Below are 21536 nucleotides of genomic sequence, written 5' to 3'. Positions count from 1 at the left end.
AGAGGGGGAGAGGGAGGGGAGAGAAGACATGGCTGCAGCCAAAGAGAATACACTGCTTTTCTAGTTTATTTTTCATGGTCTTTTATTTGTGATATGACAAAACAAGAACAAATAACAAAGGCACATAAGGAGATAATGTTGTAATTTGATTTCTCATTTTTGCTTGTTTGGATTCTGGGTTTAGTGGCCGTTTAAATGGTTTCGCTCATCAAGTATGTAACCAGACAATGCAGTGATCAAGAGTGCTTTGGTTAAAGCAAACCCTTCTCTATGTGTGTGTGTGTGTGTGTGTGTGTGTGTGTGTGTGTGAAATGAATAGTTACATCTGAATGACAATGGGAAAAAACAGTGATAGCCCTTTTGTTAATAATAGTGCACTTTTAGCTATTGATCTGTGGAAAGTTGTAGAATTTCACTTTTGTGTAAGTACAGTTGAAACCAGAAGTTTACATACACTATATAAAAAGACACATATGCATGTTTTTCTTAATATCTGACATGAAACCTTTCCTGTTTTTGGTCAATTAGGATTACTTTCATTATTATTATTATTTGCCAAATGCCAGAATGCATGCTGCAGTTTTCTCTCCGACCAAAAATACTGATCACCTGCCGAAATGCTGGATCTGGAATTAATTTACATTGAAGTGTATTAGTGCTGGATCCGGCATTAAGTATTCCGGCAAAACAGATCCGGCTTTCCGGTCTGCGCATTCGCTGACCTTTAAAAATGCTAAAATATTTTTATACTGGATCCGTTTTTCCCGGATGACACCGGAGAGACGGATCCGGTATCGTCAATGAATTGGTGAGACGGATCGGGATCTGTCTCACAAATACATAGGAAGCCTCTGCCGCAAGTGTGAAAGTACCCTAACTGAGCCATGTTTGTTGGTCGCCTTGCTCGCACCTGCTTTTTCAGCTTTGCCCATCAATTTTCAATAGGATTGAGATCAGGGCTTTGTGATGGCCACTCCAAAATATTCACTTTGTTAGCCGCAAGCCACTTTGCAACCAGTTTGGCAGTATGCTTCGGGTCATTGTCCATTTAGAAGACCCATTTCCGCCCAAGCTTTAACTTCCTGGCTGATGTCTTGAGATCTTGCTTCAGTATTTCCACATAATCTTCTTTCCTCATGATGCCATCTATTTTGTGAAGTGCACCAGTCCCTCCTGCAGCAAAATAACCCTACAACATAATGCTGCCACCCCCATGTTTTTTTAAAGTTGGGATGCTGTTCTTAGACTTCCAAGCTTCTCCTTTTTTCCTCCAAACGTAATGATGGTCATTAGGGACAAAAAGTTCAATTTTAGTTTCGTCAGAGGACATGTCTCCAAAAATTTAGGTTTTTGTTCCTGTGTGCATTTGCAAACATTAATCTGGCTTTATGTTTCTTTTGGAGTAATGGCTTCTTCCGGGCAGAGTGGCCTTTCAGCCCATGTTGATACAGTACTCATTTCACTGTGGATATTGACACAATCTTACCAGCTTCCGCCATCATCTTCACAGGGTCTTTTGCTTTTGTTCTTGGGTTCATATGCACATGTTGGACCAAAGCACGTTCATCTCTGGGACACAGAACCAGTCTACTTTCTGAGCAGTATGATGGCTGAACATTCCCATCTTGTTTGTACTTGCATATAATTGTTTGTACAGATGAACGAGGCACCTTCAGGTATCTTGAAATTGCACCCAAGTTGGACCAGACTTGTGCAAGTCCACAATTCTCTTCCCGATATCTTGGCTGATTTCTTTAGACTTTCCCATGATGTTACAGAAAGCAGTGTGTTTGAGGTGTGCATTTAAATACATCCACAGGTGTGTCTCTAATCAACAAACCTAACAGAAGCTTTTAAACATGACATCATATGGGCAGTCCAGAATTGTTTAAAGGCATAGTAGTCTTAGTGCATGAAAACTTTTGACATTTCAGACAGTAATAAAAATGCTTTAAAACATTCTGTTTCTCATTATTCTGGCATTTGGCAAATAATAATAATAATGATTATGGTAATCCTAATTGACCAAAAACAGGAAATGGTTATTCTAATTTCATGTCAGATATTGAAAAAGACATGCATATGTGTATTTTTATATAGTGTGTGTAAACTTCTGGTTTCAAATGTATGTAACAACCACAACAATGGCCAACAATGAACATTGGTGTCACATGGGTGAACTGTAATTGGGTTATCACATTTTGTTAAAATGTTCAGTCTCAGAGGGGGGAAGATATAGAAACATGTTAAAGTTAAAAGGCTCAGATGAGCAAATAAGTTCTATCACCCCTATTACTCTTTTTTTACAGATGGTCTCTGCTGAGTATTAAACCCAGGACCTGTTGTATGATAGGCAGAAAACAAAAAACTATCTGTTAAGCCACAAGCTTAACTATAGTCAGTGAAAGGATTTACTCTTACTAAAAAAATCTCAATAGTATTCCTCCCATGCATAATGCACTGTCATTTAAGGACATGCAGTACATTATATGTATTTTTGAAATGATAACAGCAAAAGTGTGATTTATTTAGCAATAAAAACAAGAAATGAATTGGTGCATGATGATGGATGAAGGATGGTGACGGCAGGGAGTATCTCATTAATGTGAAGCTCTCTTCACATCTGCGTCATGGCCACCATATATAAGGGAGCCACAATAATCTGGTTTATCAGTCCTGACAGATACTAACAAAATCAATGGACATGCCCCATAGAAGATTGCAAACACTTTCCAAGCATACCTGTGTGTACTATGTGTCTGTATTCCATGTCCAGGAAAACCAGCTCCCAAGTGCCCAGCTGAAAGTGAAAGTGAAAACAGCTTTCACTCCTGACTCGATTTCTAACGGCTATATCTTCTGATATAGTGGGTATAATGTTGTGGTTCTGGTATAGCATATTTCTAGCTGGTACCAATCCTAAGAAATGAGCAGCTAAAGCAGCCCTCCCCTCGTCAGTCTGGTTTGCTTTGAGCACTTGGAGCAGCAGAGCTGGGCACTTGGGAGCTGGTTTCCAGCCGAATAAAAGTGCTTTTTCTGGCGATGGAATACAGACACAAAGTGATCATATGAGTATGCTTGTAATGGGTCTGCAATCTTCTGTGGGGCAGTGCTCTTAGTTATATTGGTGAAAAAGAGGTGACAGACTGCCTTTAATAAGATCCTAATAAGGTCTTAATAAGAACTGAGATCTTAATAACAAGCGATTCTGAGAGAGTCTCAGATACGGGATTTTCTACACCTATCTGAAGCTACTACAGGCAACGGAGTCCATATGGTTTCAGAAATTAATCAGCAGCTTCATTCCATAATAATGACACATCCTGCTATTACCTATTAAATAGGGAGTAAACTATTGAGTCACACATGTCTCAAATAATTACTCGGACTCTTTTATAAATAAAAGCATTACATGTATTAACTATCAAATATTAGCTAGATTGCCTGGCAGAAGAATTTATCATGTACAAATATATGTACTTGCATAAATAATATCTGTATGGCATTCATAGGGAGAGTGTTTTGTGGTTACCACGAAAGGACAATACACCCCATGACATCCACTCAGATATGCTATTATTGTCATCTGACATGGTCACATGTTAGAAGACAATGCGGGTAATAACTTAATAAAATAATTTGTACTGTAAAAAAACATTTCCCGAACTCGGCTTTGGTTCCAAGGTACCACTTGAAACCGAACCCGAGTTCGGGAAATGTTTTTTTACAATACAAATTCATTTATGAAGTTATTACCTGAAGTCTTGCGAGACTTCGTGAAGCAATAACTTCGGCTCATAGGAGCCAATACATTCTAATACTGTACAGAGCTCCTGCTCCATACAGTATTGGAACAAAGTTTTATGCAAATCAACTTTGAATGTTTAATTCGAAGTCGATTCGCTCATCCCTTATGGTTATGAAGTAAGGCGCTATACTATTATGCATAGAGTCTAATAGGGGTACAAAGTTCTTATTGTTTCTCTTTTTTTTTTCTGTATATGTATGCCGCTGTTATTAGATTGATTGATTGTTATGACTACTTAATATGTATTAGGGCTCTTTCACACCTGCGTTCTTGTCTTCCAGCATAGAGTTCCGTCGTCGGGGCTCTATGCCGGAAGAATCCTGATCAGTTTTATCCTAATGCATTCTGAATGGAGTGAAATCCGTTCAGGATGCATCAGGATGTCTTCAGTTCCGGACCGGAACGTTTTTTGGCCGGAGAAAATACCGCAGCATGCTGCGCTTTTTGCTCCGGCCAAAAATCCTGAAGACTTGCCGCAAGGCCGGATCCGGAATTAATGCCCATTGAAAGGCATTGATCCGGATCCGGCCTTAAGCTAAACGTTGTTTCGGCGCATTGCCGGATCCGACGTTTAGCTTTTTTAGAGTGGTTACCATGGCTGCCGGGACGCTAAAGTCCTGGCAGCCATGGTAAAGTGTAGCGGGGAGCAGCATACTTACCGTCCGTGCAGCTCCCGGGGCGCTCCAGAGTGACGTCAGGGCGCCCCAGGCGCATGGATGACGTGATCGCATGGCACGCTCCCCGCTTCTACTATGGCAACCAGGACTTTAATAGCGTCCTGGCTGCCATAGTAACACTGAAAGCATTTTGAAGACGGATCCGTCTTCAAATGCTTTCAGTACACTTGCGTGCGTTTTTCCGGATCCGGCGTGTAATTCCGGCAAGTGGAGTACACGCCGGATACGGACAACGCAAGTGTGAAAGAGGCCTTAATACAGTTTTTTGTACTAATAGTGATTGTGTTGTAATTTGCTGTTCAATTGGGGTGTTACATTGAATTCAAGTGTTTCATTCAGTCCCAGTGTCAGAGGTGTATAAAATCTATCCCCTAGCCACACAGTCTGCTTTTACAAACATTTGTGAAAGAATGGGTCGTTTTTAAGAGCTCACTGTATCATACACTATATATACTGTATGATGCCACAGCTGCAACAGTTTGTGAAAAGTTTTCTGTTTTAGGTATTCCATCATCAACTATGAGTGATATTATTGCAAAGTGGAAGCATTTAGGAACCACAGAAACTCAGCCACGAAGTGGGAACTACAGAAAGCACACCACCACAGCACAGTCCCCGAGCATTAAGCTCTACTACTCAATAATCAGAGCTTAAAACCTCACCTGGCATTAAGATCGTCACAAACACTGTGTGCTGGAAGCTTCATGGCATGGGTTTCCATGGGCAAGCAGATGCATGCAAGCCTTATATCACCAAGCACAATGCCAAGCATCAAATGGAGTTGTGTAAAGCACGTTGCCACTGGACACGTGAGCAGTGGAAACGTGTTCTTCGAAGTGAAAAATCATGATTCTCCATCTGGTAGTCTAATGGTAGAGTCTAGATTTGGATAATGCAAGGAGAACGTTACCTGCCTGACTGCATTGTGCCAACTGGAAAGTTTGGTGGAGGAGGGATAATGCTATGAGGTTGTTTTTCAGAGGGTGTCCTAGGCCCCTTAGTTCCAGTAAAACTAAAGTAAAGGTTAATCGTTCAGTATACCCATACATTTTGGACAATTGTATACTTCCAACCTTGTGGGGACAGTTTGGGGAAGGCTCATTTCTGTACCAGAATGACTGTCAGTGTGCACAAACCAAGCTTCATAAAGGCATGGTTGGGTAAGTTTGTTGTCGAAGAATTTGACTGACCGCACAAAGCCCTGAATTCTTTCTTTTCAATTATCTTTTTATTAAATTTTGTAATAAAGATAGATAAAACAGATGGTGCAATTCATTAAACAATAGTAAGCATACATGGCATGGTATAGAACTCAATCATGCTCTAAGTGAGAGCTCACAGAATCCCCTAGGGATTAGTTATTTATACCATCAATCACTGCAAAAAGGAATTGACCAACCTGCTGTTAACTGAGGTTAAAATACCTCCAACTGGTGCAAATAACAGAGTGAGAAAGGAAGGGGGGGGGGGGGGGGGTAGAGGTGCGATGGGCATATGCAGACATAATTTAATGACTAGATGTGGTGACTGTAGGTGGCGTAGTTTTGGAGATCTTGTCGAGGAAAGTGTTAGTCTTCCAGAATGATATCCAGTCTGTCCAAGTCTTTTGGAATTTAAAGTGTGTCCTGGTTTCCCATGCAGATAACTCCTCCATATGGTATATACAATCTACCTTCTGTAGCCATTGTGTGAGTGAGGGGGTGGTCAGCTGATTCCAATGTTGTGGGATCAAGGACTTGCCTGCGAGGTTAGGTAAAGAACCTTTTCCTAAGTGGTATTTCTTGCAATCTAATGTTTAATTAAACTGAGATCGGGGAGAGGGAGTTGTGTAACGTTAATTTTTTTTGATCAAGCTCAGAACCTCTGACCAGAACGTAGAGATGGGCAGGCCCACCATATGTGGAAATAGGTTCCCTGGGATTGGGAGCATTTCCAGCAGGTATCCGAGCTGAGACATTTCATTTGCTTAAGTCATACTGGGGTAAGGTACCATCTAGTGAGAATTTTGAATGAGTTCTCTTGTAGCCGGGTATATCTGAAAACACCATGTAAATAGCAATACATTTGCTTAATGTCTGATTCTGACCATATTGTGTCTAAATCTCTACCCCAATCCTGGGTATATCCTCTGTCAAGATGTTATAGGTCTGTGAAAGCAAGTGATTTGGGGGATGTAAGGTTGCCATTAATTTTTCAAATGATGTGAGGTCTCTCCCCAGATTTGAATTCTTCAGGTAATTCCATAGTAGAGATCTGATGTGTGCTTTCTGCAATGAGCGTAAGGAGGTGGCATCTAATGGGTCTGCCTTCTCCTCTTTGTCTAGATATGAGACTATTGGAATTTGTCTGCTATGAGACTATTGAAAAAGTCTACTATCTTTAGTGGTGTGTTCATATATTTCAATTGGTATAATTCCGGTATGTCTGCAATTGACATTAGTGGAGAGAGGGCTGGGCTGAACCTTTCTTTGAGTGGGAGCCAGACTTTTAATGTTGATTTGGTGACTAGATTTGATGTATTGTGGATTATTTGTGAGTCATCTCTACCCCAGATCAATGCACAGAGCGGGATGTTCGTTAAGTGCTCTTCTAGTGATATCCATAGTTTTTAGCAATCCTTCCTCGCCCAGTATATGTCTAGTGAGATGTACAGCTTCATAATAAAGCCGCCAATCAGGGAGAGCCATGCCGCAACGTGATTTATGCTGGGTGAGAAGTGAGTGACTAAGGCGAGGTCTCTTACCCTTTCCAAAGATACTTATTTGTAATTTTCTGGATAGAAGAAAAGAAAGTGAGTGGGAGAGGAATAGGGAGGGTTTGAAGTAAATAGAGTAATTTAGGTAGAAGAAATGCTTTGATGAGGTTTTTCCTGCCCATCCAAGAAAAGAAAAGCAATGACCACAAATCCAAAGTCGTCTGGAATGTGTTGAGGATGGGGGCATAATTAAGTGTGTATGAATCCTTCCATGTTGAGATTAATTTGAGGCCTAAGTAGGTGATAAGAGATATTCGCCATTGAAAGGGGTAGTTTGATTGTAAAAACCCTTGCTCCTCAGCGCTAATGTTCATTCCCAGTGCCTCTGATTTGGAAGCATTTATTTTAAAATTGGATATTTGTCCATATTTCAGAATGTTGTCTGCGTATGCCGCTACATTATGGGAGGTTTTCCCGCTTGTGAAACCTTCTATTTCCAGGTGTTCTCTTATGTTTTGTAACAGGGGCTCTAGGGCAGTGTTTCCCAACCAGTGTGCCAGTGTGCCTCCAGCTGTTGCAAAACTACAACGCCTAGCATGCCCGGACAGCCTTTGATGATCTAGGGAAAGTACAAAGTGGCTATTATCAGCCCAGGCTTGTGCCTTTAAAGCGTTAGAAGAAATTACTCAAAACCGGTAATACATACAGGACATACAATATATCAAAATGGCACACATGGTATAAAAAATCTGCCACATGTAGACACATTTTGCTCCCAATCTACCTCATGCCTAGTGTACATACACAGTAGAGTCACATTATTATGACTACCTGCTAATATCCAGAGTAAATGTTATCTGCAGCACAGACGGCAGCTAGACGGGCTGGGAGTGACTCAGTAAGGTCCTGGTAGGTTGTCACAGGTATCTAGAGTCATGTTGACTGCAGTGCATCCCACAGCTGCTGGAGGGTGCATGGGGAGGATCCATAAAGTGAACATGATGATCAAGGTGGTCTCAAAGGTGCTCAATTGGGTTCAAGTTTGAGTAATTAGGGGGCCAAGGTAGTTCTTGGAAGTCTTGGTCATGCTGTTCCAACCAATGTCGGATATTTCTAGCCGTGTGACATGTCTCATTGTCTTGCTGGAATATGCCATCTGCCCCAGGGATGACAATGAACTTGTATGTGATATATGTGATCTTCAAGGACTGATTCATGCCCGAATCAGTTGAGTGCCTTCCACATGGATGCATGGGCCCAGAGAATGTCATGAAAACATTCCCTAAACCATAACAATACCACCATCAGTTTGTGTTTTCCAGCAATGGTTGCAGAATGTTTGTTCTCTGATGTTTCTCACCTGACAAGCCAACATCCATCCGTTTGATGAAGCAGAATACTTGGCTGAATGGACAAGGCAACCCTTTCCCAATCAAAGGAGGTCCAATTCCAATACTGCTGCAAAAATGTAAGCCTTTTCTGCAGAAGCAACTTCGTTAGCAGAGGTGCAGTGATCGCCCTTCTGCTTTGGAGCCCCATACACAGTAGGGTTCATGGAACTGTTTTAGACACGTCAGGTAGCCCCTGGTTTATTTTGGTAGTAAGCTGCTTGTGGCGAAACCAACCTCGCCACTGGGTGGTGGAGAAGCCTGGTTGCCAGCCTCTTGCCCCAGGATTATGGGCCCTCTCATCAGCCCATGCTAAACTTAAACCCCATGGCGAGTTGACTGTGTTTGTGGCATCTGAGCGCTGTTCGGATATATTGAGCGCTCAGATCCAAGCCATCTGGGGATAAGTTGAATGTGGGGGTTCTGTTCAGTTTGATAGGAGTTATGTTATTTTTGTGTAGTTTTGTGGTTGTGAATAGAGGTAAGCCTAGTTGGCTTACCACTTAGAAACATAGAATGTGTTGGTAGATAAGAACCATTTGGCCCATCTAGTCTGCCCAATATACTGAATACTATGAATAGCCCCTGGCCCTATCTTATATAAAGGATGGCCTTATGCCTATTCCATGCATGCTTAAACTCCTCCACTGTATTTGCAGCTACCACTTCTGCAGGAAGGCTATTCCATGCATCCACTACTCTGTCAGTAAAGTAATACTTACTGATATTACTTTTAAACCTTTGCCCCTCTAATTTAAAACTATGTCCTCTTGTAGCAGTTTTTCTTCTTTTAAATATTCTCTCCTCTTTTTTACCTTGTTGATTCCCTCTATGTATTTAAAAGTTTCTATCATATCCCCTCTGTCTCGTCTTTCTTCCAAGCTATACATGTTAAGGTCCTTTAATCTTTCCTGGTAAGTTTTATCCTGCAATCCATGTACCAGTTAAGCCAATTATCTCACACAGACTAACTCTGTAAAAACTGGTTTTGGGCAGAAAAGCTATGCTTCCTTTGTTCACAAAGGACTTTTACCAACTTTTGAACCCCTGGTCTAATTCGTGCCATTTTGGGATATGTTAAATGTCTGTGTTTACTGTAATGGTTGGGACATTGTATATTTGAATAGTGATGTCTGTCCTATTGTCCCCACGTGTGTATTGGCGATTTCCCTTTGTCCTGAGAGATAATTGAATTACTCCTCGGTTGTCTCCAGGACAGAAGACATTGTGTATAACATTGTGTATTCTCCTGCCTGTGATAATTACATCAACCCATTGTGTAAGGTAATTGTATCACAGGCAGAGGGGAGGATTTTGTGTGGGAGTGTTGTACTGTATTGTACGTGTTTATTGGTTGTTTTTACAAAACCCTATGGGTGGTACTAGTGTGTAACAAAGTTATATAAGAACAATAAACAAATAGCTCTGGCTGTCCACTGCTTTACCCTTAACACGGAGCTTGGTCTCGTTCTTGGGGGGGATTCACTGTATGCTGTTAGAGACTGATTGCTAGGAGTGTAAGCCGCTTGGGTGCATTTCCTATTCGTCTACCAGCAGCTATTCGTGAGGTTCCGTTTGGGAGTTTGGAGCATTCCCTTGTATGCTGTTACACTGCTACACTGTAGTGTGTCAGGCTGCCCTCGCGCACCTTCATAGCGGACGTTCACCTCTCACATCAATGGTACATGGTGCTCCGTAGTTCCCACATTACTTATTCACAGTGGCACCATTTGTCCACTCACGATACACTTTCACAACAGCAGCATGCAAACAGTTCACAAACTGCGCAGTTTTAGAAATACTGCCACTCTTGGCTCAAAAGCCAATAATAAATCCTTTTACCCATGATAGCAACAAGGGATGTATCCAGACAGCCTTTTGCACACCTTATACAGTGACCAAGCCAGCTCACAACACCTTTTTGGTGTAGAGAAACCAGCACTCACATTCAAGTGCACGCTGCACGGGAGAGGACGTCAATCCACAGCAATATATATATATATATAAAGAATCCTAGCAGTCGTTGCTGGGATTCTTTATAGCTCACAACACCTGACTTCCTTCATGAGCTAAGCGCTGAGAACATCGAAAGTAGAAAGTGGCAATAATAATGTGGGGAGAATGCATATATACCAATATTTTGAGGGGAATTTATTAAAACTGGCATTTTATAGTATCCCATATTGTCCTTTACAGGTTTTGTGTTCCAGGTACAAGGCTCATCTTACATGTAGTATGTCAAGTAACTAGTTTGTCTACTTGCTAGAGACGTTTAATGGCTTGCAGAAACTCAGCAGGGAACTATATTTACATATTCACCTGGTATTTTCTCACATGTAAGTACCCACTGGATATGAAGCATATATAATTATTGCCTAGGTATATTTCGCTGGGTGGATCCTGAGGTCCACTCCCTATGACAGACAGCATTTACTTTCTTGCACCAAAGCAGGAAAATGTTTTGTCCCTGGTTTCTCAATCTGTGGACAACAGGGAAGAAGGTAATCCTGGATTTAAGTTTATACATATAGAGCAAAACTGCAGTTTCCAACTGCTGTTGAGTTTTTTTAATTGGTATAGGTCAATATATGCAGTATGTTTCCAATGATACATTTGTTTATAAAGCATGATAATTCATAAAACGTAAAAACTATTGAAACTCAAGTTTGAACCAAAAAAGGGCAACCTTCACCCCTACTGTGGGACTAATGCTGTTAGTTTGGGTCATTAGATACACAATACAATTTCTAACAGCTATATCTCCCAATGTAGAGGAGATAATGCTGCCATTCTGGTCTTGTTTTAAAGTCTAAACAGACAATAAATGCAGCACACATATGTAGTCATCAATGTTGCTATCTGCTGGATCTTTTCACTATGGATAAAATTGTTCACAGATTGATGACTACATATGTGTGCTGCCTTTATTGTCTGTTTAGACTTTAAAACGTGCTGCCTTCTCTCTGTTTTGGATTACAATTAGGAGCTAAACTGGACCCAGCTCCATATTTGAGGCGTGCACTGACCCTCTATCTTTTCTTGGAGTGCTGATTTAACTTTCTTTTGTAAAATAGTTTTAAGCCTAGACTGTAAGCTTTCAAACAAGAACAGTCCTATATATCTAGCTGTTATCACACCAGAGATATTAAGAGTTAAATTTGCCCTCCCCCTTTAGCCGGCTGTGATCTCCGCCAGCCTGGAGAATGGAGTAGCGGAGCCAACATCTTGCAGGGAGGAGAGAAAAAAAAAATAATATATATATGTGTGTATATATATATATATATATATATATATACAGTACAGACCAAAAGTTTGGACACACCTTCTCATTCAAAGAGTTTTCTTTATTTTCATGACTATGAAAATTGTAGATTCACACTGAAGTCATCAAAACTATGAATTAACACGTGGAATTATATACATAACAAAAAAGTGTGAAACAACTGAAAATATGTCATATTCTAGGTTCTTCAAAGTAGCCACCTTTTGCTTTGATTACTGCTTTGCACACTCTTGGCATTCTCTTGATGAGCTTCAAGAGGTAGTCACCTAAAATGGTTTTCACTTCACAGGTGTGCCCTGTCAGGTTTAATAAGTGGGATTTCTTGCCTTATAAATGGGGTTGGGACCATCAGTTGCGTTGTGGAGAAGTCAGGTGGATACACAGCTGATAGTCCTACTGAATAGACTGTTAGCTGCTTTTTTCTTGCCATAATACAAATTCTAAGTAAAGAAAAACGAGTGGCCATCATTACTTTAAGAAATGAAGGGTCAGTCAGTCCGAAAAATTGGGAAAACTTTGAAAGTGTCCCCAAGTGCAGTCACAAAAACCATCAAGCGCTACAAAGAAACTGGCTCACATGAGGACCGACCCAGGAAAGGAAGACCAAGTGTCACCTCTGCTGCGGAGGATAAGTTCATCCGAGTCACCAGCCTCAGAAATCGCAGGTTAACAGCAGCTCAGATTAGGGACTAGGTCAATGCCACACAGAGTTCTAGCAGCAGACACATCTCTAGAACAACTGTTAAGAGGAGACTGTGTGAATCAGGACTTCATGGTAGAATATCTGCTAGGAAACCACTGCTAAGGACAGGCAACAAGCAGAAGAGACTTGTTTAGGCTAAAGAACACAAGGAATGGACATTAGACCAGTGAAAATCTGTGCTTTGGTCTGATGAGTCCAAATTTGAGATCTTTGGTTCCAACCACCGTGTCTTTGTTCGACGCAGAAAAGGTGAATGGATGGACTCTACATGCCTGGTTCCCACCGTGAAGCATGGAGGAGGAGGTGTGATGGTGCTTTGCTGGTGACACTTGTGGATTTATTCAAAATTGAAGGCATACTGAACCAGCATGGCTACCACAGCATCTTGCAGCGGCATGCTATTCCATCCGGGTTTACGTTTAGTTGGACCATCATTTATTTTTCAACAGGACCATGACCCCAAACACACCTCCAGGCTGTGTAAGGGCTATTTAACCATGAAGGAGAGTGATGGGGTGCTGCGCCAGATGACCTAGCCTCCACAGTCACCGAACCCAATCGAGATGGTTTGGGGTGAGCTGGACCGCAGAGTGACGGCAAAAGGGCCAACAAGTGCTAAGCATCTCTGGGAACTCCTTCAAGACTGTTGGAAGACCATTTCAGGTGACTACCTCTTGAAGCTCATCAAGAGAATGCCAAGAGTGTGCAAACCAGTAATCAAAGCAAAAGGTGGCTACTTTGAAGAACCTAGAATAGGACATATTTTCAGTTGTTTCAAACTTTTTTGTTATGTATATAATTCCACATGTGTTAATTCATAGTTTTGATGCCTTCAGTGTGAATCTACAATTTTCATAGTCATGAACATAAAGAAAACTCTTTGAATGAGAAGGTGTGTCCAAACTTTTGGCCTGTACTGTATATTTGGCAACATCATAAACATACTGACCCACAAAATAAAAGGCATCATATTATTTATACAATAAATCCCACAAAATCTTAAAATAGTTTTTTTTTATCTTCCCTCTAAAAATAAAATTATAAAAAGTTATTTAATATCCCAAAATGACTCCTAAAGAAACTACAACTCATCATACAAGATTCAAGGACTCATACAGCTAAATTGCACTAGCATTGGCGTCTATGATGATTATTATGCTCTTCTAATCGATTGCATACATCCGTCCCTGGTGTCTGCCGCTTAAAACAGCAGGAACCCGATGGCTATGGCACCTACCGATATGACCGGCGCTGGTCGGGAATGGGTTAAAGGATGTTAATGCAAACCAGAAAACCTCTTTTAAGGCTATCTGAATGAGGTCTCAAAGAGGACCTGTCACAGTTTTTGACATTTATAATCCTGGAGCTTCTACTGCGTACACAATGTTGTCCATCTTGTGTTTAGGCGTTGGGTCTTTGGGGTGAACGCAGTCCAGTGAAATGAGGAATGCTCAGAACTCTATATTGGTGAAACAAAACAACAACTACATCAGCATATGAATCAGCATAGAAGAGCCAAAACCTCTGGTCAAGTTTCAGCCGTGTACTTACATCTAAAAGAAACAGGTCACACCTTTGAAGACAGTCAAGTACATGTTCTTGGATAAGGAGGCCGATTGATACAAACAAGGTGTGAAGGAGGTTATCTACGTAAAAATGGAGAAGCCAAGCTTGAATGGGGGGGGGGGGGGGGTTAGACATCTATTGTCTGCCACATACAATGCTGTCTCGACACCTTTTTTCTGGGAAGTCTTTATCACCTACGGACTCCAATTAGGATAATGGAATCAACACCTTTGACCCCATGCTGGGTATAATTACCAGATGTTGATTCAGTTACATATTTATTCCCAGAGAATTCTTGTACCGTCACTCAGAATTGAGAAAGCTCGTTGGAAGAACGAGTGAAACGTTTTCAAGAAATCTACAGTAAGTCCAGTTGCCTTGATTTATTCTTTACAGATATACCATGACCTGGATAAATTAGAACCTTCACAGACATAAATAAAGCAAAGTCCATTTTAAGTGTAAGGCCAGTTTTTAGACGGGTGAATATTCTGCATGGGTGCAATGCATGATGCGAACGAATTGCGCACACACTGAATCCAAATCTATTCATTTCAATGGGTCTGTGTACATGAGCGTTGGTTTTCACGCATCACTTCTGCGTTGCGTTAAAATCGCAGTAGGTTTTATATTCTGCATTTTTCACATAAGGCTGGCCTCATAGAAGTGAAACAAGTGCGGATGCAACGCGTTTTTCCACTGACTTGCTAAGAGATGTTGTTTGTAAACCTTCAGTTTTTTATCACATGCGTGTAAAGCGTATCAATGCGCATTTTACATGCGCAATAAAAAAACAACTGAACACAATAGCAGGCAACACTGAATGAACTTGCTTGTGAAATTGCGCATTTTTAACTGAACGCATCTGGACCTAATCTGCTCACGCTCATCAAGGGGTCTAAGGCTACTTTCACACTTGCGGCAGAGTGATCCGGCAAGCAGTTCCGTCGCTGGAACTGCCTGCCGGATCCAGCAAAACGTAGAAAAATGCATTGACATGCTGGATCAGTCTTTCCAGTGTCATCGGCTAAACACTTTTGCAAACCGCAAAACAGTCGTGCGTGAGCCCTAAGGGTGGGTTCATATGATGTTTTATGCCTCTGTTTTACATGTATGTTAAAAATAAATATTCCAGTAAAAAAAAAAGTATATTTTTTTACAATGGAACTCTATGGTGAACGGATGCCACTGTAAGGCATCAGTCTGAAGAATCCATTTAACTTATATGGTTTTTGTATGCGTTAAAAGGATGGGAAAACTTGGTGTACCCTGCCTAATCCAGACATTTTGCATAAAAAAATAACTATATAAATGCTGAAATGCAGGACTTTTTGTATATTTACACCCTGGATAGCCATCTGGGGTCACGTTCTGCCATTAACTGGTTTCTCTAGTACTGTGAAGACCAGTCCTCAGGAAGTCATTCTTTGATTAGGGGGAAGTCCAACCTTCACCGACACCTTTCAGCACAACAGATGGGGTCTTGCGAGTTATACTGCAGCCTGACCAACCCGCTTAACTAGGTGCCGGTACAAACAAGCAACTATATCTGTCCAAACTAAGTCTACTTTCACACTGGCTTTTTGTTTGTGGATTAGTTTCCCTAATGCATTCTGAATGGAAAAGAATCTGCTCAGAATGCATCAGTTTTCCTCTGTCCACTTTGGAGGCGGACACCAAAAGGCTGCTTGCAGCTTTTTGGTGTCTGATGAAACTGAGCCAAATGGATCCATCCTGGCACAGTGTAAGTCAATGGGGACGGATCAGTTTTCTATGACAATCTGGCACAATAGAAAACAGATGCGTCCTCCTTTGACTTTCAATTGTGCTCAAGACTGATCCGTCTGGGCTATGTTAAAGGTAATAAACGGATCTGTTCTGAACGGATGCAGACTGTTATTATCTGAACAGATCCGTCTGTGCAGATCCATGATGGATCCGCACCGAACGCGAGTGTGAAAGTAGCCTAAGGTGCGAGACACTTGATCCTCAAATGGAGATTCAATGTTACAGTCCAGGAAGTCTATATCTATATAATGACCTAGGATCCGGCAGGGATATCCAACGGATATCTCTGTATTCTGGCATCGCCTGAAGCTTAATCACCATCCAACTCCATTAACTATAAAAGGCCCCTTTCACACTGGCGAGATTTCTGCGTAGATGCAATGCGTGAGGTGAACGCATTGAACCCGCACTGAATCCAGACCCATTCACTTCAATGGGGCTGTGCAGATAAGCGGCGATTTTCACACATCACTTGTGCATTGTGTGAAAATCACAGCATGTTCTATATTCAGCGTTTTTCATGCAATGCAGGCCTCATAGAAATGAATGGGGCTGCGTGAAAATCACATACCATCCGCAAGCAAGTGCGGATGCAATGTGATTTTCACGCATGATTGCTAGGAGATGTTAGCAAATTGATTAAAGTCAATTTACTGTATTGTTTTCCCTTATAACATGGTTATAAGTGAAAATGGCATTCTTAATACAGAATGCTAGTAAAATGTTGCTTGAGGGGTTAAATAAAACAATTAACTGACCTCATCTACTTGATCTCGCATCCAGCATAACAGTCTAAGGACCTGCAAAAGGACTTTTGATGATGTAATCGCGCTCACCACGTGGTGGGTGTGGTGACATCAGCACAGGTCCTGCTACAAGATAGAAGGATCACGTGGTGAGCACAATTACATCAAAAGGTCCTTTTGCAGGTCCTTAAAGACTATGCTGGCTGCGCAATCAAGTAGATGAGGTCAGTTAATCATTTTATTTTTTTAACCCCTCAAACATTTTAGTAAGCATTCTGTATTAAGAATGCTATCATTTTCCCCTTATGACAATGTTATAAGGGAGAACATCTACACAACACCAAACTTCACTGAAGTTCGGGTCTGGGTACCACACAGTTTTTTTTTATCGCGCGTGTACAAAACGCATTGCACCCACGCAATAAAAACTGAACACAATCATCAAAACTGACTGAAATTGGGTGCACACTCGCACGTTTCCCCAATGCACACGCAACACATCTGGAGCAAATCCGGGATGCCCATGTGAAAGAGGCCCAAGGACGACTGGTGGAGAATCGGCTGGAAGAAAACCGTTGAGATTCTCAGCATATTTGCTGGGTTGTAGTCAGATCTCCACCGACCTCTACGAGCGTGGCGTGTGGGCCCGATAAGATGCGGGTGCGTTGCGGTAAAATGCGCAATTTTTCTGTGCGAGTACAAAGCGTTTTAATGTGTTTTGCACCCACGTGAGAAAAATCTCCATGTTTGGTACCCAGACCCAAACTTAATCACTGAAGTTCAGGTTTGGGTTAGGTGTTGTGTAGATATTATTTTCCCTTATAACATGGTTATAAGGGAAAATAGCATTCTTAATACAGAATGCAAAGTAAATTAGGGATGGAGGGGTTAAAAAAAAAAAAGTTAACTTACCTGCTGGTCTCTGTTCCATCTTCAGGACCTGGCAAAAGACCTGTGGTGACGTCACTATGGTCCAATCACATAGTTCATCACCATGGTGAGGGACCATGTGATTGGATCATGTGATGTGACGTCACCACAGGTCCTTAGCCGGCAGCTCAACATTAAAGACAGAGATCCGCAACTACGCGATTAAGTGGACTCTGAATTAATTTTTTATTTTTAACCCCTCCATCACCATTTTACTTTGCATTCTGTATTCAGAATGCTATTATTTTCCCTTATAACCATGTTATAAGGGAAAATACAGATCGGGTCCCCAGCCCAAAAGCCACCTAGCAACCATGCGTGAAAATCACACCGCATCCACACTATTGCGATTTTCAAGCGGCCCAATTCACTTCTATGGGGCCTGCGTTGCGTGAAAAACTCAGAATATAGAGCATGCTGCGATTTTCACGCAACGCACAAGTGATGCGTGAAAATCACAGCTCATGTGCACAGCCCAATAGAAATGAATGGGTCAGGATTCAGTGCAGGTGCCATAATGCGTTCATCTCATGCACTGCACCCGCGCTGAATACTCGCCCATGTGAAAGGGGCCTTATAGTTAAGGCTGGACCGCAATTCTGGAATGCAGAGAGATCTGGCAGACTGTTTTCTGACCGATCCCAAGTGCTAGTGGCAAACTAGCCTTATCAGTGATGGCTAACCTATGGCACTACAGCTGTGGTGAAACTACGACTCCTAGCATGCTCCATTAATTTTATGGAGTTCTGAGAACAGCCAAGTGTTAATCTTGGGAGTTCTAGTTTTACCAAAGGTGGAGTGCCGAAGGTTAGCCATCACAGTCTTAGGGGGTTGGGGACTTAAACTTTAGGTTTTGTGCAATCACTGCTCCATTTACATAAGGCAGCCCTCAAAAAGTAATGTGTTCTATAAGAAAAATAATAGTACAGACCGATAAAAGAAATACTCGTTTTCATGATGCTCAAAGTTAACATTTTATTAAACAATTGATTTTCTTTTAACACAGTGGGGCAACACTGGCTCAAAAGTTAGCTAAAAACACCCCAAAATCCATTTTACCACTGATATTTTAATACAGCATGTCTGGAACATTTCAGAAAGTTCATTAACGTGCAGGGTCAGCCATTGTAAACTTCAGTTATATTTTTCTGTATTGTATAACGCATAGTGTCATAGTAGCCCTGCATGCCCTAGAGAGACCAGCGGAAGGTATGTACATTCAAGGAAATTCTGGGTGTACAAGAAAGAGCATAGGAAAAAAAAAAAAAATAAGTATAGAATCCTTCATACAATGGAAATGGTTCTCAAGACTCTTCTCAGGCTGTGTTTAAAATGGGGCAGGGGTATTGAGAATGGACTTCTGTAAATGCAGTCGTACGTCTCCAACTGTGCTTTGGCAAGGCAGCCCTTCGAAATGGAAGGTAATGCCGAACATGTGATACAGTTGTCGGTGAATGACATATACCAGACTCCCGTTTGGAGGAATGGAAGGTCTGCATCTCTCAAACCAGTTCCCTTGGATTGTGACAGATTTGCATTCATTTCACATTGTTATTACACATGTAAATACTCAAATACAAGAGCTACTACTTTGAAATCAGTTGAATGTTTGAAGGCTCTTGGCATCCACCAAACTGAACAGACATGAACACAAACCAATAGAAATTTTACAATTAGTTTTTCCTCAAACATACAAAAAAAAAAATAGAAGGGACGACCGTAATTTACAAAAACTAAAAAAAGCAAGTACCCTTTATGACAAGGTAGTGCACAGAAACAAGTGAGGGCCAACAGTCAACAGTTCATCTACAACTGATACAATTGAAGACTATGGATAAGAATAGATTTCATTTTGATTTAATTATTCACATATCAGTGGCAATGATTTGTAAGATATGCTTATATGTTAACCCTCTCCACAAAATGCCAGTGTAGTTGGACATCATACATAACATAGTAATGCTGTAACTAACAAGTGTCCAGCAACATGAACAGCATGGTTTCAGATCCTACACAGACATGGAATATTTAGATTTTAAGTCACTCTTGATATCAATACTGCAAAGGTCATAATTTAACTGGATTTTTATTATATATATTTTTTTAACAGGAATGTAGAAAAAAAAAAGGTAGAAAAAGCAGCAAATGTTTTCTTTGATTAAGACTGAGCAAGGTAAGTGGTCTTGATAGAGCATGACAATGCCTGACGTAGAAGGCTCCACAGCATCGCCCACTAGTCACGGTAAAAAGGTGGCATTACCGCACCTGGTGCCACAATTTTTTTTTATGTTTTTCTAAATGAGAAAATTGTTAGTGACCTGTGTCCATCACAAAAAAAAGAAAAAAAAAAGTGATTGGTTGGATGTTGCAGGTTCCAATGGTCTACAGGTTATTTTCAATTTCCCCCCTAAGGCCTCTTTCACATGAGCGAGTTGTCCATCTAGATGTGACGCATGTAGTGTAACTAACGCATAGTATCTGGACTGAACCTTTTGTGAGAAAATTGTTAGTCACCTGTGTCCACCACCAAAAAAAGAAAAAAGGTGATAGGTTGGACGTTGCAGGTTCCAAAGGGTAAAAATTACTGTAGCTTGCATGTAAAATAGAAGGCACCAGGAAGCAGTGTTTTTTCACTGATGGTCACTAGGGGATGCTGAAAGCCAGTCAGTTTTTCTACATCCATGAAAAATGCATGCAAAATTGATTGCATCCGTTTTTGCGATTGCAAAATTCTGCAGAAAAACTGAATGCAATCACAGAACAAAAACTGGTTGAACTTGCATGCAAAACCATCAGTTTGTCCCTGAACAGATCCTGACAATCTGTATCGCTCGTGTGAAAGAGGCCCAATAGGGAGACATTGAAAGGGTGGCAATACCAGTTTTACAGCGACTTTGGGGTTACACCGTTTAGTGTCGAGCCCTAAACAAAGAACACTTTGTAAATCATCCTCAGCCACCACTGAGGGTTGCACTGTAGAACTGTCTGATTGACCGTGGCTTTAGAAGGATTGTATAACTTATTAAATGCTGGTCTATCCTCAGGATCACCTAACAGCTGATAGGTGGGGTGTTGGACCTCTGCTGATCAGCTAGTAATGCCCTCTTGAGGATAGGCCATCACTTAATAAAAGGTGGAAAACCCCTTTTAAAAAAAATTGTTGCAATACATCTGCAGGATCTACATCTGGTAAAAACAGAACACTAGCCTGAACCTTTGCATTAGATTCAATAAGTTATGTGCAGCATCTTTGTCTGCAATATGCAAAGTATTGAAAAATTTGCCCACAGTAATCAGAACAGAAAAAACAAGAGCAGGAAGCCATTTGACAGTAGCCCCCTTATCTGCACTTGTTTTCATACACAAGCTCTTAACTTGGATGTGGATTAGACCAATATGCATCACAAGAAAGCAGGAAACATTCACTTGTAACTAGTTACAACAGTTACCAGCATTGAGCCTTGATGCTCGACTTCTGTAATAAAGTTTGGAATGCATTCTTAACATTGCTTCCACTCACAATACGACCATCTTCATCATATAAAGGAAGGCAGGTATACTTTAAGGTAAACACAGGGATTCGGCTTAACGCACAATTCGTTCAAGGAGTTTGGTTAGGAAACTGTTTTCCAGCATTGGATATGTTTGTCTTGTAAACCAGAAAGTCTGTGCCAAAATTTTAGTTAAATGTGGGATTGCACCCAAAAATATAAAAAGGTGTGCGTACAGCCAACATTCATGGAAGGACTAGTTACTTTTCCATACTGAATCTGGAGAGAAGACTATATGAAATACGTTACTGAAGATGTCTTAGCGGAGAATACCTTGCATTGAGGTAGATAACAAGGTTAGGTCACATTAAAACTGGTCATGGAAAAGGATGAATAATCGACATGGCTACCATACGGCATACTAGTACAGCCGGCCTTAATATAATTTTATGTACATGAGG

The sequence above is a fragment of the Bufo gargarizans genome, chromosome 1 (assembly GCF_014858855.1).
Source record: "Bufo gargarizans isolate SCDJY-AF-19 chromosome 1, ASM1485885v1, whole genome shotgun sequence".
NCBI classification, from domain to species: domain Eukaryota; kingdom Metazoa; phylum Chordata; class Amphibia; order Anura; family Bufonidae; genus Bufo; species Bufo gargarizans.
The sequence above is the reverse complement of the archived record's forward strand: the minus strand, read 5'-3'. Positions refer to the sequence as shown.